The sequence below is a fragment of the Cervus elaphus genome, chromosome 19 (assembly GCF_910594005.1).
Source record: "Cervus elaphus chromosome 19, mCerEla1.1, whole genome shotgun sequence".
NCBI classification, from domain to species: domain Eukaryota; kingdom Metazoa; phylum Chordata; class Mammalia; order Artiodactyla; family Cervidae; genus Cervus; species Cervus elaphus.
The window spans coordinates 113,983,551-113,999,178 of NC_057833.1; positions in this window are offsets into that span (position 1 = coordinate 113,983,551).

The window sequence follows — 15,628 nt, forward strand, 5'->3', positions numbered from 1 at the left end:
CCCGAGTTGTCCCTCGCAACTAGGCAGGAGTCCTGACATCGCTGAAGAAACACGTGGGTGGAAGGGCCATCCCCGTCGTAACTCGAGAATATACCCCAGGTTCCCGCCGCAACTCGAGAAAAACCATGAGACTTCCCCCTCCCCGCGAGATGAGGCCCGATTCCCCTGCACTGCGTGCAGAGCAATTCCGTGTTGCACATCACACATGAAAGGAGCCTTGATTTCCTTGATGGCACTCCAGAGAAACCCCAAGAACACTGTTTCAAGGATAGAGGGATCCTGAGGTCACTGTAGCAACACGAAAGAGCTCCGTGGACCAAAAATCAACTCGAGATGAGAGGTTAGTCCCTGGCTTCGACTCCAGAGGAATACCACCTTACCACAAGCACCTCAAGAGGAGGCTTCTCTCAGCTCTAGGTATGTGAGAGGGACCCTGAGTTTGCGGCCTCAAGTGGAATGGACACCGCGATGCCCTGACGCGAAATAAGCCTGGATATCCCTGCATTGACTTGAATGCAGGCTCGTCTTGCATCTGCCAAGATGAAAGGATGTCTGAATCCCCTGTGGAGACCACAGAGAAAGACCTAGTTCCCCACCTCATCGCGACCGGAGGCCTCACATCCTTTGAAAACTCCAGAGGTACGCGGAGATCAGTGTCTCCAAAGGAGATGATGCCTGACTCCTCGTGAAACTTGATAGATGTCCCAGGATTCCTGTGGCACTTGGAAAGGGACACTTGGTCTCCCGCCTCAGCTGGAGAGGCGTCCCAATTGCCCTGCCAAGCCTCGAGGAGAATCCCGAGTTGTGTCTCGCAACTAGGCAAGAGTCCTGACGTGGCTGAACAAACACGTGTGTGGAAGGGCCATCCCCGTCGTAACTCGAGAATATACGCCAGGTTCCCGCCGCAACTCGAAAAAAACCATGAGACTTCCCCCTCGCCGCGAGATGAGGCCCGATTCCCCTGCAGTGTGTGCAGAGCAATTCTGTGTTGCACATCACACATGAAAGGAGCCTTGATTTCCTTGATGGCACTCCAGGGAAACCCCAAGAACACTGTTTCAAGGCTAAAGGGATCCTGAGGTCACTGTAGCAACACGAAAGAGCTCCGTGGACCAAAAATCAACTCGAGATGAGAGGTTAGTCCCTGGCTTCGACTCCAGAGGAATACCACCTTACCACAAGCACCTAAAGAGGAGGCTTCTCTCAGCTCTAGGTATGTGAGAGGGACCCTGAGTTTGTGGCCTCAAGTGGAATGGACACCGCGATGCCCTGACTCGAAATAAGGCCGGATATCCCTGCAGTGACTTGAATGCAGGCTCGTCTTGCATCTCCCAAGAAGAAAGCATGTCTGAATCCCCTGTGGAGACCACAGAGAAACACCTAGTTCCCCACCTCATCGCGACCGGAGGACTCACATCCTTTGAAAACTCCAGAGGTACGCGGAGATCAGTGCCTCCAAAGGAGACGATGCCTGACTCCTCGTGAAACTTGATAGGAGTCCCAGGATTCTTGTGGCACGTGGAAAGGTACCCTTGGTCTCCCGCCTCAGCTGGAGAGGTGTTCCATTGCCCTGCCAAGCCTCAAGAAGAATCCCGAGTTGTCCCTCGCAACTAGGCAGGAGTCCTGACGTGGCTGAACAAACACGTGGGTGGAAGGGCCATCCCCATCGTAACTCGAGAATATACCCCAGGTTCCCACCGCAACTCGAGAAAAACCATGAGACTTCCCCCTCGATGCGAGATGAGGCCCGATTCCCCTGTACTGCGTGCAGAGCAATTCCGTCTTGCACATCACACATGAAAGGAGCCTTGATTTCCTTGATGGCACTCCAGAGAAACCCCAAGAACACTGTTTCAAGGCTAGAGGGATCCTGAGGTCACTGTAGCAACACGAAAGAACTCTGAGGACCAAAAATCAACTCGAAAAGAGAGGTTAGTCCCTGGATTCGTCTCCAGAGGAATACCACCTAACCACAAGCACCTCAAAAGAAGGCTTCTCTCAGCTCTAGGTATGTGAGAGGGACCCTGAGTTTGCGGCCTCAAGTGGAATGGACACCGCGATGCCCTGACTCGAAATAAGGCCGGATATCCCTGCAGTGACTTCAATGCAGGCTCGTCTTGCATCTCCCAAGATGAAAGGATGTCTGAATCCCCTGTGGAGACCACAGAGAAAGACCTAGTTCCCCACCTCATCGCGACCGGAGGCCTCACATCCTTTGAAAACTCCAGAGGTATGCGGAGATCAGTGCCTCCAAGGGAGACGATGCCTGACTCCTCGTGAAACTTGATAGTTGTCCCAGGATTCCTGTGGCACGTGGAAAGGGACACTTGGTCTCCCGCCTCAGCTGGAGAGGCGTCCCAATTGCCCTGCCAAGCCTCGAGGAGAATCCCGAGTTGTCCCTCGCAACTAGGCAGGAGTCCTGACGTGGCTGAACAAACACGTGGGTGGAAGGGCCATCCCCGTCGTAACTCGAGAATATTCCCCAGGTTCCCACCGCAACTCGAGAAAAACCATGAGACTTCCCCCTCGCCGCGAGATGAGGCCCGATTCCCCTGCACTGCGTGCAGAGCAATTCCGTGTTGCACATCACACATGAAAGGAGCCTTGATTTCCTTGATGGCACTCCAGAGAAACCCCAAGAACACTGTTTCAAGGCTAGAGGGATCCTGAGGTCACTGTAGCAACACGAAAGAGCTCCGTGGACCAAGAATGAACACGAGATGATAGGTTAGTCCCTGGCTTCGACTCCTGAGGAATACCACCTTACCACAAGCACCTCAAGAGGAGGCTTCTCTCATCTCTAGGTATGTGAGAGGGACCCTGAGTTTGCGGCCTCAAGTGGAATAGACACCGCGATGCCCTGACTCGAAATAAGGCCGAATATCCCTGCAGTGACTTGAATGCAGGCTCGTCTTGCATCTCCCAAGAAGAAAGGATGTCTGAATCCCCTGTGGAGACCACAGAGAAAGACCTAGTTCCCCACCTCATCGCGACCGGAGGCCTCACATCCTTTGAAAACTCCAGAGGTATGCGGAGATCAGTGCCTCCAAAGGAGACGATGCCTAACTCCTCGTCAAACTTGATAGGAGTCCCAGGATTCCTGTGGCACGTGGAAAGGGACCCTTGGTCTCCCACCTCAGCTGGAGAGGCGTCTCAATTGCCCTGCCAAGCCTCGAGGAGAATTCCGAGTTGTCCCTCGCAACTAGGCAGGAGTCCTGACGTGGCTGAACAACCACGTTTGTGGAAGGGCATCCCCGTCGTAACTCGAGAATATACCCCAGTTTCCCACCGCAACTCGAGAAAAACCATGAGACTTCCCCCTCGCCGCGAGATGAGGCCCGATTCCCCTGCACTGCGTGCAGAGCAATTCCGTGTTGCACATCACACATGAAAGGAGCCTTGATTTCCTTGATGGCACTCCAGAAAAACCCCAAGAACACTGTTTCAAGGCTAGAGGGATCCTGAGGTCACTGTAGTAACACGAAAGAGCTCTGTGGACCAAAAATCAACTCGAGATGAGAGGTTAGTCCCTGGCTTCAACTCCAGAAAAATACCACCTTACCACAAGCACCTCAAGAGGAGGCTTCTCTCAGCTCTAGGTATGTGAGAGGGACCCTGAGTTTGCGCCCTCAAGTGGAATGGACACCACGATGCCCTGACTCGAAATAAGGCCGGATATCCCTGCAGTGACTTCAATGCAGGCTCGTCTTGCATCTCCCAAGACGAAAGGATGTCTGAATCCCCTGTGGAGACCACAGAGAAACACCTAGTTCCCCACCTCATCGCGACCGGAGGCCTCACATCCTTTGAAAACTCCAGAGGTACGCGGAGATCAGTGCCTCCAAGGGAGACGATGCCTGACTCCTCGTGAAACTTGATAGTTGTCCCAGGATTCCTGTGGCACGTGGAAAGGGACCCTTGGTCTCCCGCCTCAGCTGGAGAGGCGTCCCAATTGCCCTGCCAAGCCTCGAGGAGAATCCCGAGTTGTCCCTCGCAAGTAGGCAGGAGTCCTGACGTGGCTGAACAAACACGTGGGTGGAAGGGCCATCCCCGTCGTAACTCGAGAATATACCCCAGGTTCCCACCGCAACTGGAGAAAAACCATGAGACTTCCCCCTCGCCGCGAGATGAGGCCCGATTCCCCTGCACTGCGTGCAGAGCAATTCCGTGTTGCACATCACACAAGAAAGGAGCCTTGATTTCCTTGATGGCACACCAGAGAAACCCCAAGAACACTGTTTCAAGGCTAGAGGGATCCTGAGGTCACTGTAGCAACACGAAAGAGCTCCGTGGACCAAGAATGAACACGAGATGAGAGGTTAGTCCCTGGCTTCGACTCCTGAGGAATACCACCTTACCACAAGCACCTCAAGAGGAGGCTTCTCTCAGCTCTAGGTATGTGAGAGGGACCCTGAATTTGCAGCCTCAAGTGGAATGGACCCCGCGATGCCCTGACTCGAAATAAGGCTGGATATCCCTGCAGTGACTTGAATGCAGGCTCGTCTTGCATCTCCCAAGAAGAAAGGATGTCTGAATCCCCTGTGGAGACCACAGAGAAAGACCTAGTTCCCCACCTCATCGCGACCGGAGGCCTCACATCCTTTGAAAACTCCAGAGGTATGCGGAGATCAGTGCCTCCAAAGGAGACGATGCCTAACTCCTCGTTAAACTTGTTAGGAGTCCCAGGATTCCTGTGGCACGTGGAAAGGGACCCTTGGTCTCCCACCTCAGCTGAAGAGGCGTCTCAATTGCCCTGCCAAGCCTCGAGGAGAATCCCGTGTTGTGTCTCGCAACTAGGCAGGAGTCCTGACGTGGCTGAACAAACACTTGTGTGGAAGGGCATCCCCGTCGTAACTCGAGAATATACCTCAGGTTCCCGCCGCAACTCGAGAAAAACCATGAGACTTCCCCCTCGCCGCGAGATGAGGCCCGATTCCCCTGCACTGCGAGCAGAGCAATTCCGTGTTGCACATCACACATGAAAGGAGCCTTGATTTCCTTGATGGCACTCCAGAGAAACCCCAAAAACACTGTTTCAAGGCTCGAGGGATCCTGAGGTCACTGTAGTAACACTAAAGAGCTCCGTGGACCAAAAATCAACTCGAGATGAGAGGTTAGTCCCTGGCTTCGACTCCTGAGGAATACCACCTTACCACAAGCACCTCAAGAGGAGGCTTCTCTCAGCTCTAGGTATGTGAGAGGGACCCTGAGTTTGCGGCCTCAAGTGGAATGGACACTGCGATGCCCTGACTCGAATTAAGGCCGGATATCCCTGCAGTGACTTCAATGCAGGCTTGTCTTGCATCTCCCAAGAAGAAAGGATGTCTGAATCCCCTGTGGAGACCACAGAGAAACACCTAGTTCCCCACCTCATCGCGACCGGAGGCCTCACATCCTTTGAAAACTCCAGAGGTACGCGGAGATCAGTGCCTCCAAAGGAGACGATGCCTGACTCCTCGTGAAACTTGATAGGAGTCCCAGGATTCTTGTGGCACGTGGAATGGGACCCTTGGTCTCCCGCCTCATCTGGAGAGGCGTTCCATTGCCCTGCCAAGCCTCGAGGAGAATTCCGAGTTGTCCCTCCCAACTAGGCAGGAGTCCTGACGTGGCTGAACAAACACGTGGGTGGAAGGGCCATCCCCGTCGTAACTCGAGAATATACCCCAGGTTCCCGCCGCAACTCGAGAAAAACCATGAGACTTCCCCCTCGCCGCGAGATGAGGCCCGATTCCCCTGCACTGCGTGCAGAGCAATTCCGTGTTGCACATCACACATGAAAGGAGGCTTGATTTCCTTGATGGCACTCCAGAGAAACCCCAAGAACACTGTTTCAAGGCTAGAGGGATCCTGAGGTCACTGTAGCAACACGAAAGAGCTCCGTGGACCAAGAATCAACACGAGATGAGAGGTTAGTCCCTGGCTTCGACTCCTGAGGAATACCACCTTACCACAAGCACCTCAAGAGGAGGCTTCTCTCAGCTCTAGGTATGTGAGAGGGACCCTGAGTTTGCGGCCTCAAGTGGAATGGACACCGCGATGCCCTGACTCGAAATAAGGCCGGATATCCCTGCTGTGACTTGAATGCAGGCTCGTCTTGCATCTCCCAAGGAGAAAGGATGTCTGAATCCCCTGTGGAGACCACAGAGAAAGACCTAGTTCCCCACCTCATCGCGACGGGAGGCCTCACATCCTTTGAAAACTCCAGAGGTAGGCGGAGAACAGTTCCTCCGAAGGAGACGATGCCTGACTCCTCGTCAAACTTGTTAGGAGTCCCAGGATTCCTGTGGCACGTGGAAAGGGACCCTTGGTCTCCCGCCTCAGCTGGAGAGGCGTCTCAATTGCACTGCCAAGCCTCGAGGAGAATCCAGAGTTGTCCCTCGCAACTAGGCAGGATTCCTGACGTGGCTGAACAAACACGTGTGTGGAAGGGCATCCCCGTCGTAACTCGAGAATATACCCCAGGTTCCCGCCGCAACTTGAGAAAAACCATGAGACTTCCCACTCGCCGCGAGATGAGGCCCGATTCCCCTGCACTGCGTGCAGAGCAATTCCGTGTTGCACATCACACATGAAAGGAGCCTTGATTTCCTTGATGGCACTCCAGAGAAACCCCAAGAACACTGTTTCAAGGCTCGAGGGATCCTGAGGTCACTGTAGTAACACGAAAGAGCTCCCTGGACCAAAAAAAACTCGAGTTGAGAGGTTAGTCCCTCGCTTCGACTCCAGAGGAATACCACCTTACCACAAGCACCTCAAGAGGAGGCTTCTCTCAGCTCTAGGTATGTGAGAGGGACCCTGAGTTTGCGGCCTCAAGTGGAATGGACACTGCGATGCCCTGACTCGAAATAAGACCGGATATCCCTGCAGTTACTTCAATGCAGTCTCGTCTTGCATCTCCCAAGACGAAGGGATGTCTGAATCCCCTGTGGAGACCACAGAGAAACACCTAGTTCCTCACCTCATCGCGACCGGAGGCCTCACATCCTTTGAAAACTCCAGAGATACGCGGAGATCAGTGCCTCCAAAGGAGACGATGCCTGACACCTCGTGAAACTTGATAGGAGTCCCAGGATTCTTGTGGCACGTGGAAAGGGACCCTTGGTCTCCCGCCTCAGCTGGAGAGGCGTTCCATTGCCCTGCCAAGCCTCGAGGAGAATCCCGAGTTGTCCCTCGCAACTAGGCAGGAGTCCTGACGTGGCTGAACAAACACGTGGGTGGAAGGGCCATCCCCGTCGTAACTCGAGAATATATCCCAGGTTCCCGCCGCAACTCGAGAAAAACCATGAGACTTCCCCCTCGATGCGAGATGAGGCCCGATTCCCCTGTACTGCGTGCAGAGCAATTCCGTCTTGCACATCACACATGAAAGGAGCCTTGATTTCCTTGATGGCACTCCAGAGAAACCCCAAGAACACTGTTTCAAGGCTAGAGGGATCCTGAGGTCACTGTAGCAACACGAAAGAACTCTGTGGACCAAAAATCAACTCGAAAAGAGAGGTTAGTCCCTGGCTTCGACTCCTGAGGAATACCACCTTACCACAAGCACCTCAAGAGGAGGCTTCTCTCAGCTCTAGGTATCTGAGAGGGACCCTGAGTTTGCGGCCTCAAGTGGAATGGACACTGCGATGCCCTGACTCGAAATAAGGCCGGATATCCCTGCAGTGACTTCAATGCAGGCTCGTCTTGCATCTCCCAAGAAGAAAGGATGTCTGAATCCCCTGTGGAGACCACAGAGAAACACCTAGTTCCCCACCTCATCGCGACCGGAGGCCTCACATCCTTTGAAAACTCCAGAGGTACGCGGAGATCAGTGCCTCCAAAGGAGACGATGCCTGACTCCTCGTGAAACTTGATAGGAGTCCCAGGATTCTTGTGGTACGTGGAATGGGACCCTTGGTCTCCCGCCTCATCTGGAGAGGCGTTCCATTGCCCTGCCAAGCCTCGAGGAGAATTCCGAGTTGTCCCTCCCAACTAGGCAGGAGTCCTGACGTGGCTGAACAAACACGTGGGTGGAAGGGCCATCCCCGTCGTAACTCGAGAATATACCCCAGGTTCCCGCCGCAACTCGAGAAAAACCATGAGACTTCCCCCTCGATGCGAGATGAGGCCCGATTCCCCTGTACTGCGTGCAGAGCAATTCCGTCTTGCACATCACACATGAAAGGAGCCTTGATTTCCTTGATGGCACTCCAGAGAAACTCCAAGAACACTGTTTCAAGGCTAGAGGGATCCTGAGGTCACTGTAGCAACACGAAAGAACTCTGTGGACCAAAAATCAACTCGAAAAGAGAGGTTAGTCCCTGGATTCGTCTCCAGAGGAATACCACCTTACCACAAGCACCTAAAGAGGAGGCTTCTCTCAGCTCTAGTTATGTGAGAGGGACCCTGAGTTTGCGGCCTCAAGTGGAATGGACACCGCGATGCCCTGACTCGAAATAAGGCCGGATATCCCTGCAGTGACTTGAATGCAGGCTCGTCTTGCATCTCCCAGGACGAAAGGACGTCTTAATCCCATGTGGAAAGCACAGAGAAAGACTTAGTTCCCCACCTCATCGCGACCGATAGCCTCACATCCTTTGAAAACTCCAGAGGTACGCGGAGACCAGTGCCTCTAAAGGAGACGATGCCTGACTCCTCGTGAAACTTGATAGGAGTCCCAGGATTCCTGTGGCACTTGGAAAGGGACACTTGGTCTCCCGCCTCAGCTGGAGAGGCGTCCCAATTGCCCTGCCAAGCCTCGAGGAGAATCCCGAGTTGTCCCTCGCAAGTAGGCAGGAGTCCTGACGTGGCTGAGCAAACACATGGGTGGAAGGGCTATCCCCGTCGTAACTCGAGAATATACCCCAGGTTCCCACCGCAACTCGAGAGAAACCATGAGACTTCCCCCTCGCCGCGAGATGAGGCCCGATTCCCCTGCACTGCGTGCAGAGCATTTCCGTCTTGCACATCACACATGAAAGGAGCCTTGATTTCCTTGATGGCACTCCAGAGAAACCCCAAGAACACTGTTTCAAGGCTAGAGGGATCCTGAGGTCACTGTAGCAACACGAAAGAGCTCCGTGGACCAAGAATCAACACGAGATGAGAGGTTAGTCCCTGGCTTCGACTCCTGAGGAATACCACCTTACCACAAGCACCTCAAGAGGAGGCTTCTCTCAGCTCTAGGTATCTGAGAGGGACCCTGAGTTTGCGGCCTCAAGTGGAATGGACACCGCGATGCCCTGACGCGAAATAAGGCCGGATATCCCTGCAGTGACTTGAATGCAGGCTCGTCTTGCATCTCCCAAGATGAAAGGATGTCTGAATCCCCTGTGGAGACCACAGAGAACGACCTAGTTCCCCACCTCATCGCGACCGGAGGCCTCACATCCTTTGAAAACTCCAGAGGTACGCGGAGATCAGTGCCTCCAAAGGAGACGATGCCTGATTCCTCGTGAAACTTGATAGGAGTCCCAGGATTCCTGGGGCACGTGGAAAGGGACCCTTGGTCTCCCGCCTCAGCTGGAGAGGCGTCCCAATTGCCTTGCCAAGCCTCGAGGAGTATCCCGAGTTGTGTCTCGCAACTAGGCAAGAGTCCTGACGTGGCTGAACAAACACGTGTGTGGAAGGGCCATCCCCGTCGTAACTCGAGAATATACCCCAGGTTCCCGCCGCAACTCGAAAAAAACCATGAGACTTCCCCCTCGCCGCGAGATGAGGCCCGATTCCCCTGCACTGCGTGCAGAGCAATTCCGTGTTGCACATCACACATGAAAGGAGCCTTGATTTCCTTCATGGCACTCCAGAGAAACCCCAAGAACACTGTTTCAAGGCTAGAGGGATCCTGAGGTCACTGTAGCAACACGAAAGAGCTCCGTGGACCAAAAATCAACTCGAGATGAGAGGTTAGTCCCTGGCTTCGACTCCAGAGGAATACCACCTTACCACAAGCACCTCAAGAGGAGGCTTCTCTCAGCTCTAGGTATGTGAGAGGGACCCTGAGTTTTTGGCCTCAAGTGGAATGGAAACCGCGATGCCCTGACTCGAAATAAGGCCGGATATCCCTGCAGTGACTTGAATGCAGGCTCGTCTTGCATCTCCCAAGAAGAAAGCATGTCTGAATCCCCTGTGGAGACCACAGAGAAACACCTAGTTCCCCACCTCATCGCGACCGGAGGCCTCACATCCTTTGAAAACTCCACAGGTACGCGGAGATCAGTGCCTCCAAAGGAGACGATGCCTGACTCCTCGTGAAACTTGATAGGAGTCCCAGGATTCCTGTGGCACGTGGAAAGGGACCTTTGGTCTCCCGCCTCAGCTGGAGAGGCGTTCCATTGCCCTGCCAAGCCTCGAGGAGAATCCCGAGTTGTCCCTCGCAACTAGGCAGGAGTCCTGACGTGGCTGAAAAAACACGTGGGTGGAAGGGCCATCCCCGTCGTAACTCGAGAATATACCCCAGGTTCCCGCCGCAACTCGAGAAAAACCATGAGACTTCCCCCTCGATGCGAGATGAGGCCCGATTCCCCTGCACTGCGTGCAGAGCAATTCCGTCTTGCACATCACACATGAAAGGAGCCTTGATTTCCTTGATGGCACTCCAAAGAAACCCCAAGAACACTGTTTCAAGGCTAGAGGGATCCTGAGGTCACTGTAGCAACACGAAAGAACTCTGTGGACCAAAAATCAACTCGAAAAGAGGTTAGTCCCTGGATTCGTCTCCAGAGGAATACCACCTTACCACAAGCACCTCAAGAGGAGGCTTCTCTCAGCTCTAGGTATGTGAGAGGGACCCTGAGTTTGCGCCCTCAAGTGGAATGGACACCGCGATGCCCTGACTCGAAATAAGGCCGGATATCCCTGCAGTGACTTCAGTGCAGGCTCGTCTTGCATCTCCCAGGACGAAAGGATGTCTGAATCCCCTGTGGAAAGCACAGAGAAAGACTTAGTTCCCCACCTCATCGCGACCGATAGCCTCACATCCTTTGTAAACTCCAGAGGTACGCGGAGATCAGTGCCTCCAAAGGAGACGATGCCTGACTCCTCGTGAAACTTGATAGGAGTCCCAGGATTCCTGTGGCACTTGGAAAGGGACACTTGGTCTCCCGCCTCAGCTGGAGAGGCGTCCCAATTGCCCTGCCAAGCCTCGAGGAGAATCCCGAGTTGTCCCTCGCAACTAGGCAGGAGTCCTGACTTCGCTGAAGAAACACGTGGGTGGAAGGACCATCCCCGTCGTAACTCGAGAATATACCCCAGGTTCCCGCCGCAACTCGAGAAAAACCATGAGACTTCCCCCTCGCCGCGAGATGAGGCCCGATTCCCCTGCACTGCGTGCAAAGCAATTCCGTCTTGCACATCACACATGAAAGGAGCCTTGATTTCCTTGATGGCAGTCCAGAGAAACCCCAAGAACAGTGTTTCAAGGCTAGAGGGATCCTGCGGTCACTTTAGCAACACGAAAGAGCTCCGTGGGCCAAAAATCAACTCGAGATGAGAGGTTAGTCCCTGGCTTCGACTCCAGAGGAATACGACCTTACCACAAGCACCTCAAGAGGAGGCTTCTCTCAGCTCTAGCTATGTGAGAGGGACCCTGAGTTTGCGGCCTCAAGTGGAATGGACACCGCGATGCCCTGACGTGAAATAAGCCTGGATATCCCTGCAGTGACTTGAATGCAGGCTCGTCTTGCATCTCCCAAGAAGAAAGGATGTCTGAATCCCCTGTGGAGACCACAGAGAAACACCTAGTTCCCCACCTCATCGCGACGGGAGGCCTCACATCCTTTGAAAACTCCAGAGGTACGCAGAGATCAGTGCCTCCAAAGGAGATGATGCCTGACTCCTCGTGAAACTTGATAGGTGTCCCAGGATTCCTGTGGCACGTGGAAAGGGACACTTGGTCTCCCGCCTCAGCTGGAGAGGCGTCCCAATTGCCCTGCCAAGCCTCGAGGAGAATCCCGAGTTGTCCCTCGCAAGTAGGCAGGAGTCCTGACGTGGCTGAGCAAACACATGGGTGGAAGGGCTATCCCCGTCGTAACTCGAGAATATACCCCAGGTTCCCACCGCAACTCGAGAGAAACCATGAGACTTCCCCCTCGCCGCGAGATGAGGCCCGATTCCCCTGCACTGCGTGCAGAGCATTTCCGTCTTGCACATCACACATGAAAGGAGCCTTGATTTCCTTGATGGCACTCCAGAGAAACCCCAAGAACACTGTTTCAAGGCTAGAGGGATCCTGAGGTCACTGTAGCAACACGAAAGAGCTCCGTGGACCAAGAATCAACACGAGATGAGAGGTTAGTCCCTGGCTTCGACTCCTGAGGAACACCACCTTACCACAAGCACCTCAAGAGGAGGCTTCTCTCAGCTCTAGGTATGTGAGAGGGACCCTGAGTTTGCGGCCTCAAGTGGAATGGACACCGCGATGCCCTGACGCGAAATAAGGCCGGATATCCCTGCAGTGACTTGAATGCAGGCTCGTCTTGCATCTCCCAAGATGAAAGGATGTCTGAATCCCCTGTGGAGACCACAGAGAACGACTTAGTTCCCCACCTCATCGCGACCGGAGGCCTCACATCCTTTGAAAACTCCAGAGGTACGCGGAGATCAGTGCCTCCAAAGGAGACGATGCCTGATTCCTCGTGAAACTTGATAGGGGTCCCAGGATTCCTGGGGCACGTGGAAAGGGACCCTTGGTCTCCCGCCTCAGCTGGAGAGGCGTCCCAATTGCCTTGCCAAGCCTCGAGGAGAATCCCGAGTTGTGTCTCGCAACTAGGCAAGAGTCCTGACGTGGCTGAACAAACACGTGTGTGGAAGGGCCATCCCCATCGTAACTCGAGAATATACCCCAGGTTCCCGCCGCAACTCGAAAAAAACCATGAGAATTCCCCCTCGCCGCGAGATGAGGCCCGATTCCCCAGCACTGTGTGGAGAGCAATTCTGTGTTGCACATCACACATGAAAGGAGCCTTGATTTCCTTCATGGCACTCCAGAGAAACCCCAAGAACACTGTTTCAAGGCTAGAGGGATCCTGAGGTCACTGTAGCAACACGAAAGAGCTCCGTGGACCAAAAATCAACTCGAGATGAGAGGTTAGTCCCTGGCTTCGACTCCAGAGGAATACCACATTACCACAAGCACCTCAAGAGGAGGCTTCTCTCAGCTCTAGGTATGTGAGAGGGACCCTGAGTTTGTGGCCTCAAGTGGAATGGACACCGCGATGCCCTGACTCGAAATAAGGCCGGATATCCCTGCAGTGACTTGAATGCAGGCTCGTCTTGCATCTCCCAAGAAGAAAGCATGTCTGAATCCCCTGTGGAGACCACAGAGAAACACCTAGTTCCCCACCTCATCGCGACCGGAGGCCTCACATCCTTTGAAAACTCCACAGGTACGCGGAGATCAGTGCCTCCAAAGGAGACGATGCCTGACTCCTCGTGAAACTTGATAGGAGTCCCAGGATTCTTGTGGCACGTGGAAAGGGACCTTTGGTCTCCCGCCTCAGCTGGAGAGGCGTTCCATTGCCCTGCCAAGCCTCGAGGAGAATCCCGAGTTGTCCCTCGCAACTAGGCAGGAGTCCTGACGTGCCTGAACAAACACGTGGGTGGAAGGGCCATCCCCGTCGTAACTCGAGAATATACCCCAGGTTCCCGCCGCAACTCGAGAAAAACCATGAGACTATCCCCTCGATGCGAGATGAGGCCCGATTCCCCTGCACTGCGTGCAGAGCAATTCCGTCTTGCACATCACACATGAAAGGAGCCTTGATTTCCTTGATGGCACTCCAGAGAAACCCCAAGAACACTGTTTCAAGGCTAGAGGGATCCTGAGGTCACTGTAGCAACACGAAAGAACTCTGTGGACCAAAAATCAACTCGAAAAGAGGTTAGTCCCTGGATTCGTCTCCAGAGGAATACCACCTTACCACAAGCACCTCAAGAGGAGGCTTCTCTCAGCTCTAGGTATGTGAGAGGGACCCTGAGTTTGCGCCCTCAAGTGGAATGGACACCGCGATGCCCTGACTCGAAATAAGGCCGGATATCCCTGCAGTGACTTCAGTGCAGGCTCGTCTTGCATCTCCCAGGACGAAAGGATGTCTGAATCCCCTGTGGAAAGCACAGAGAAAGACTTAGTTCCCCACCTCATCGCGACCAATAGCCTCACATCTTTTGAAAACTCCAGAGGTACGCGGAGATCAGTGCCTCCAAAGGAGACGATGCCTGACTCCTCGTGAAACTTGATAGGAGTCCCAGGATTCCTGTGGCACTTGGAAAGGGACACTTGGTCTCCCGCCTCAGCTGGAGAGGCATCCCAATTGCCCTGCCAAGCCTCGAGGAGAATCCCGAGTTGTCCCTCGCAACTAGGCAGGAGTCCTGACTTCGCTGAAGAAACACGTGGGTGGAAGGACCATCCCCGTCGTAACTCGAGAATATACCCCAGGTTCCCGCCGCAACTCGAGAAAAACCATGAGACTTCCCCCTCGCCGCGAGATGAGGCCCGATTCCCCTGCACTGCGTGCAAAGCAATTCCGTCTTGCACATCACACATGAAAGGAGCCTTGATTTCCTTGATGGCAGTCCAGAGAAACCCCAAGAACACTGTTTCAAGGCTAGAGGGATCCTGAGGTCACTGTAGCAACACGAAAGAGCTCCGTGGGCCAAAAATCAACTCGAGATGAGAGGTTAGTCCCTGGCTTCGACTCCAGAGGAATACGACCTTACCACAAGCACCTCAAGAGGAGGCTTCTCTCAGCTCTAGGTATGTGAGAGGGACCCTGAGTTTGCGGCCTCAAGTGGAATGGACACCGCGATGCCCTGACGTGAAATAAGCCTGGATATCCCTGCAGTGACTTGAATGCAGGCTCGTCTTGCATCTCCCAAGAAGAAAGGATGTCTGAATCCCCTGTGGAGACCACAGAGAAACACCTAGTTCCCCACCTCATCGCGACGGGAGGCCTCACATCCTTTGAAAACTCCAGAGGTACGCAGAGATCAGTGCCTCCAAAGGAGACGATGCCTGACTCCTCGTCAAACTTGTTAGGAGTCCCAGGATTCCTGTGGCACGTGGAAAGGGACCCTTGGTCTCCCGCCTCAGCTGGAGAGGCGTCTCAATTGCCCTGCCAAGCCTCGAGGAGAATCCCGAGTTGTCCCTCGCAAGTAGGCAGGAGTCCTGACGTGTCTGAACAAACACGTGGGTGGAAGGGCATCCCCGTCGTAACTCGAGAATATACCCCAGGTTCCCGACGCAACTTGAGAAAAACCATGAGACTTCCCCCTCGCCGCGAGATGAGGCCAGATTCCCCTGGACTGCGTGCAGAGCAATTCTGTGTTGCACATCATACATGAGAGGAGCCTTGATTTCCTTCATGGCACTCCAGAGAAACCCCAAGAAGACTGTTTCAAGGCTAGAGGGATCCTGAGGTCACTGTGGCAACACGAAAGAGCTCCGTGGACCAAAAATCAACTCGAGATGAGAGGTTAGTCCCTGGCTTCGACTCCAGAGGAATACCACCTTACCACAAGCACCTCAAGAGGAGGCTTCTCTCAGCTCTAGGTATGTGAGAGGGACCCTGAGTTTGCGGCCTCAAGTGGAATGGACACCGCGATGCCCTGACTCGAAATAAGGCCGGATATCCCTGCAGTGACTGGAATGCAG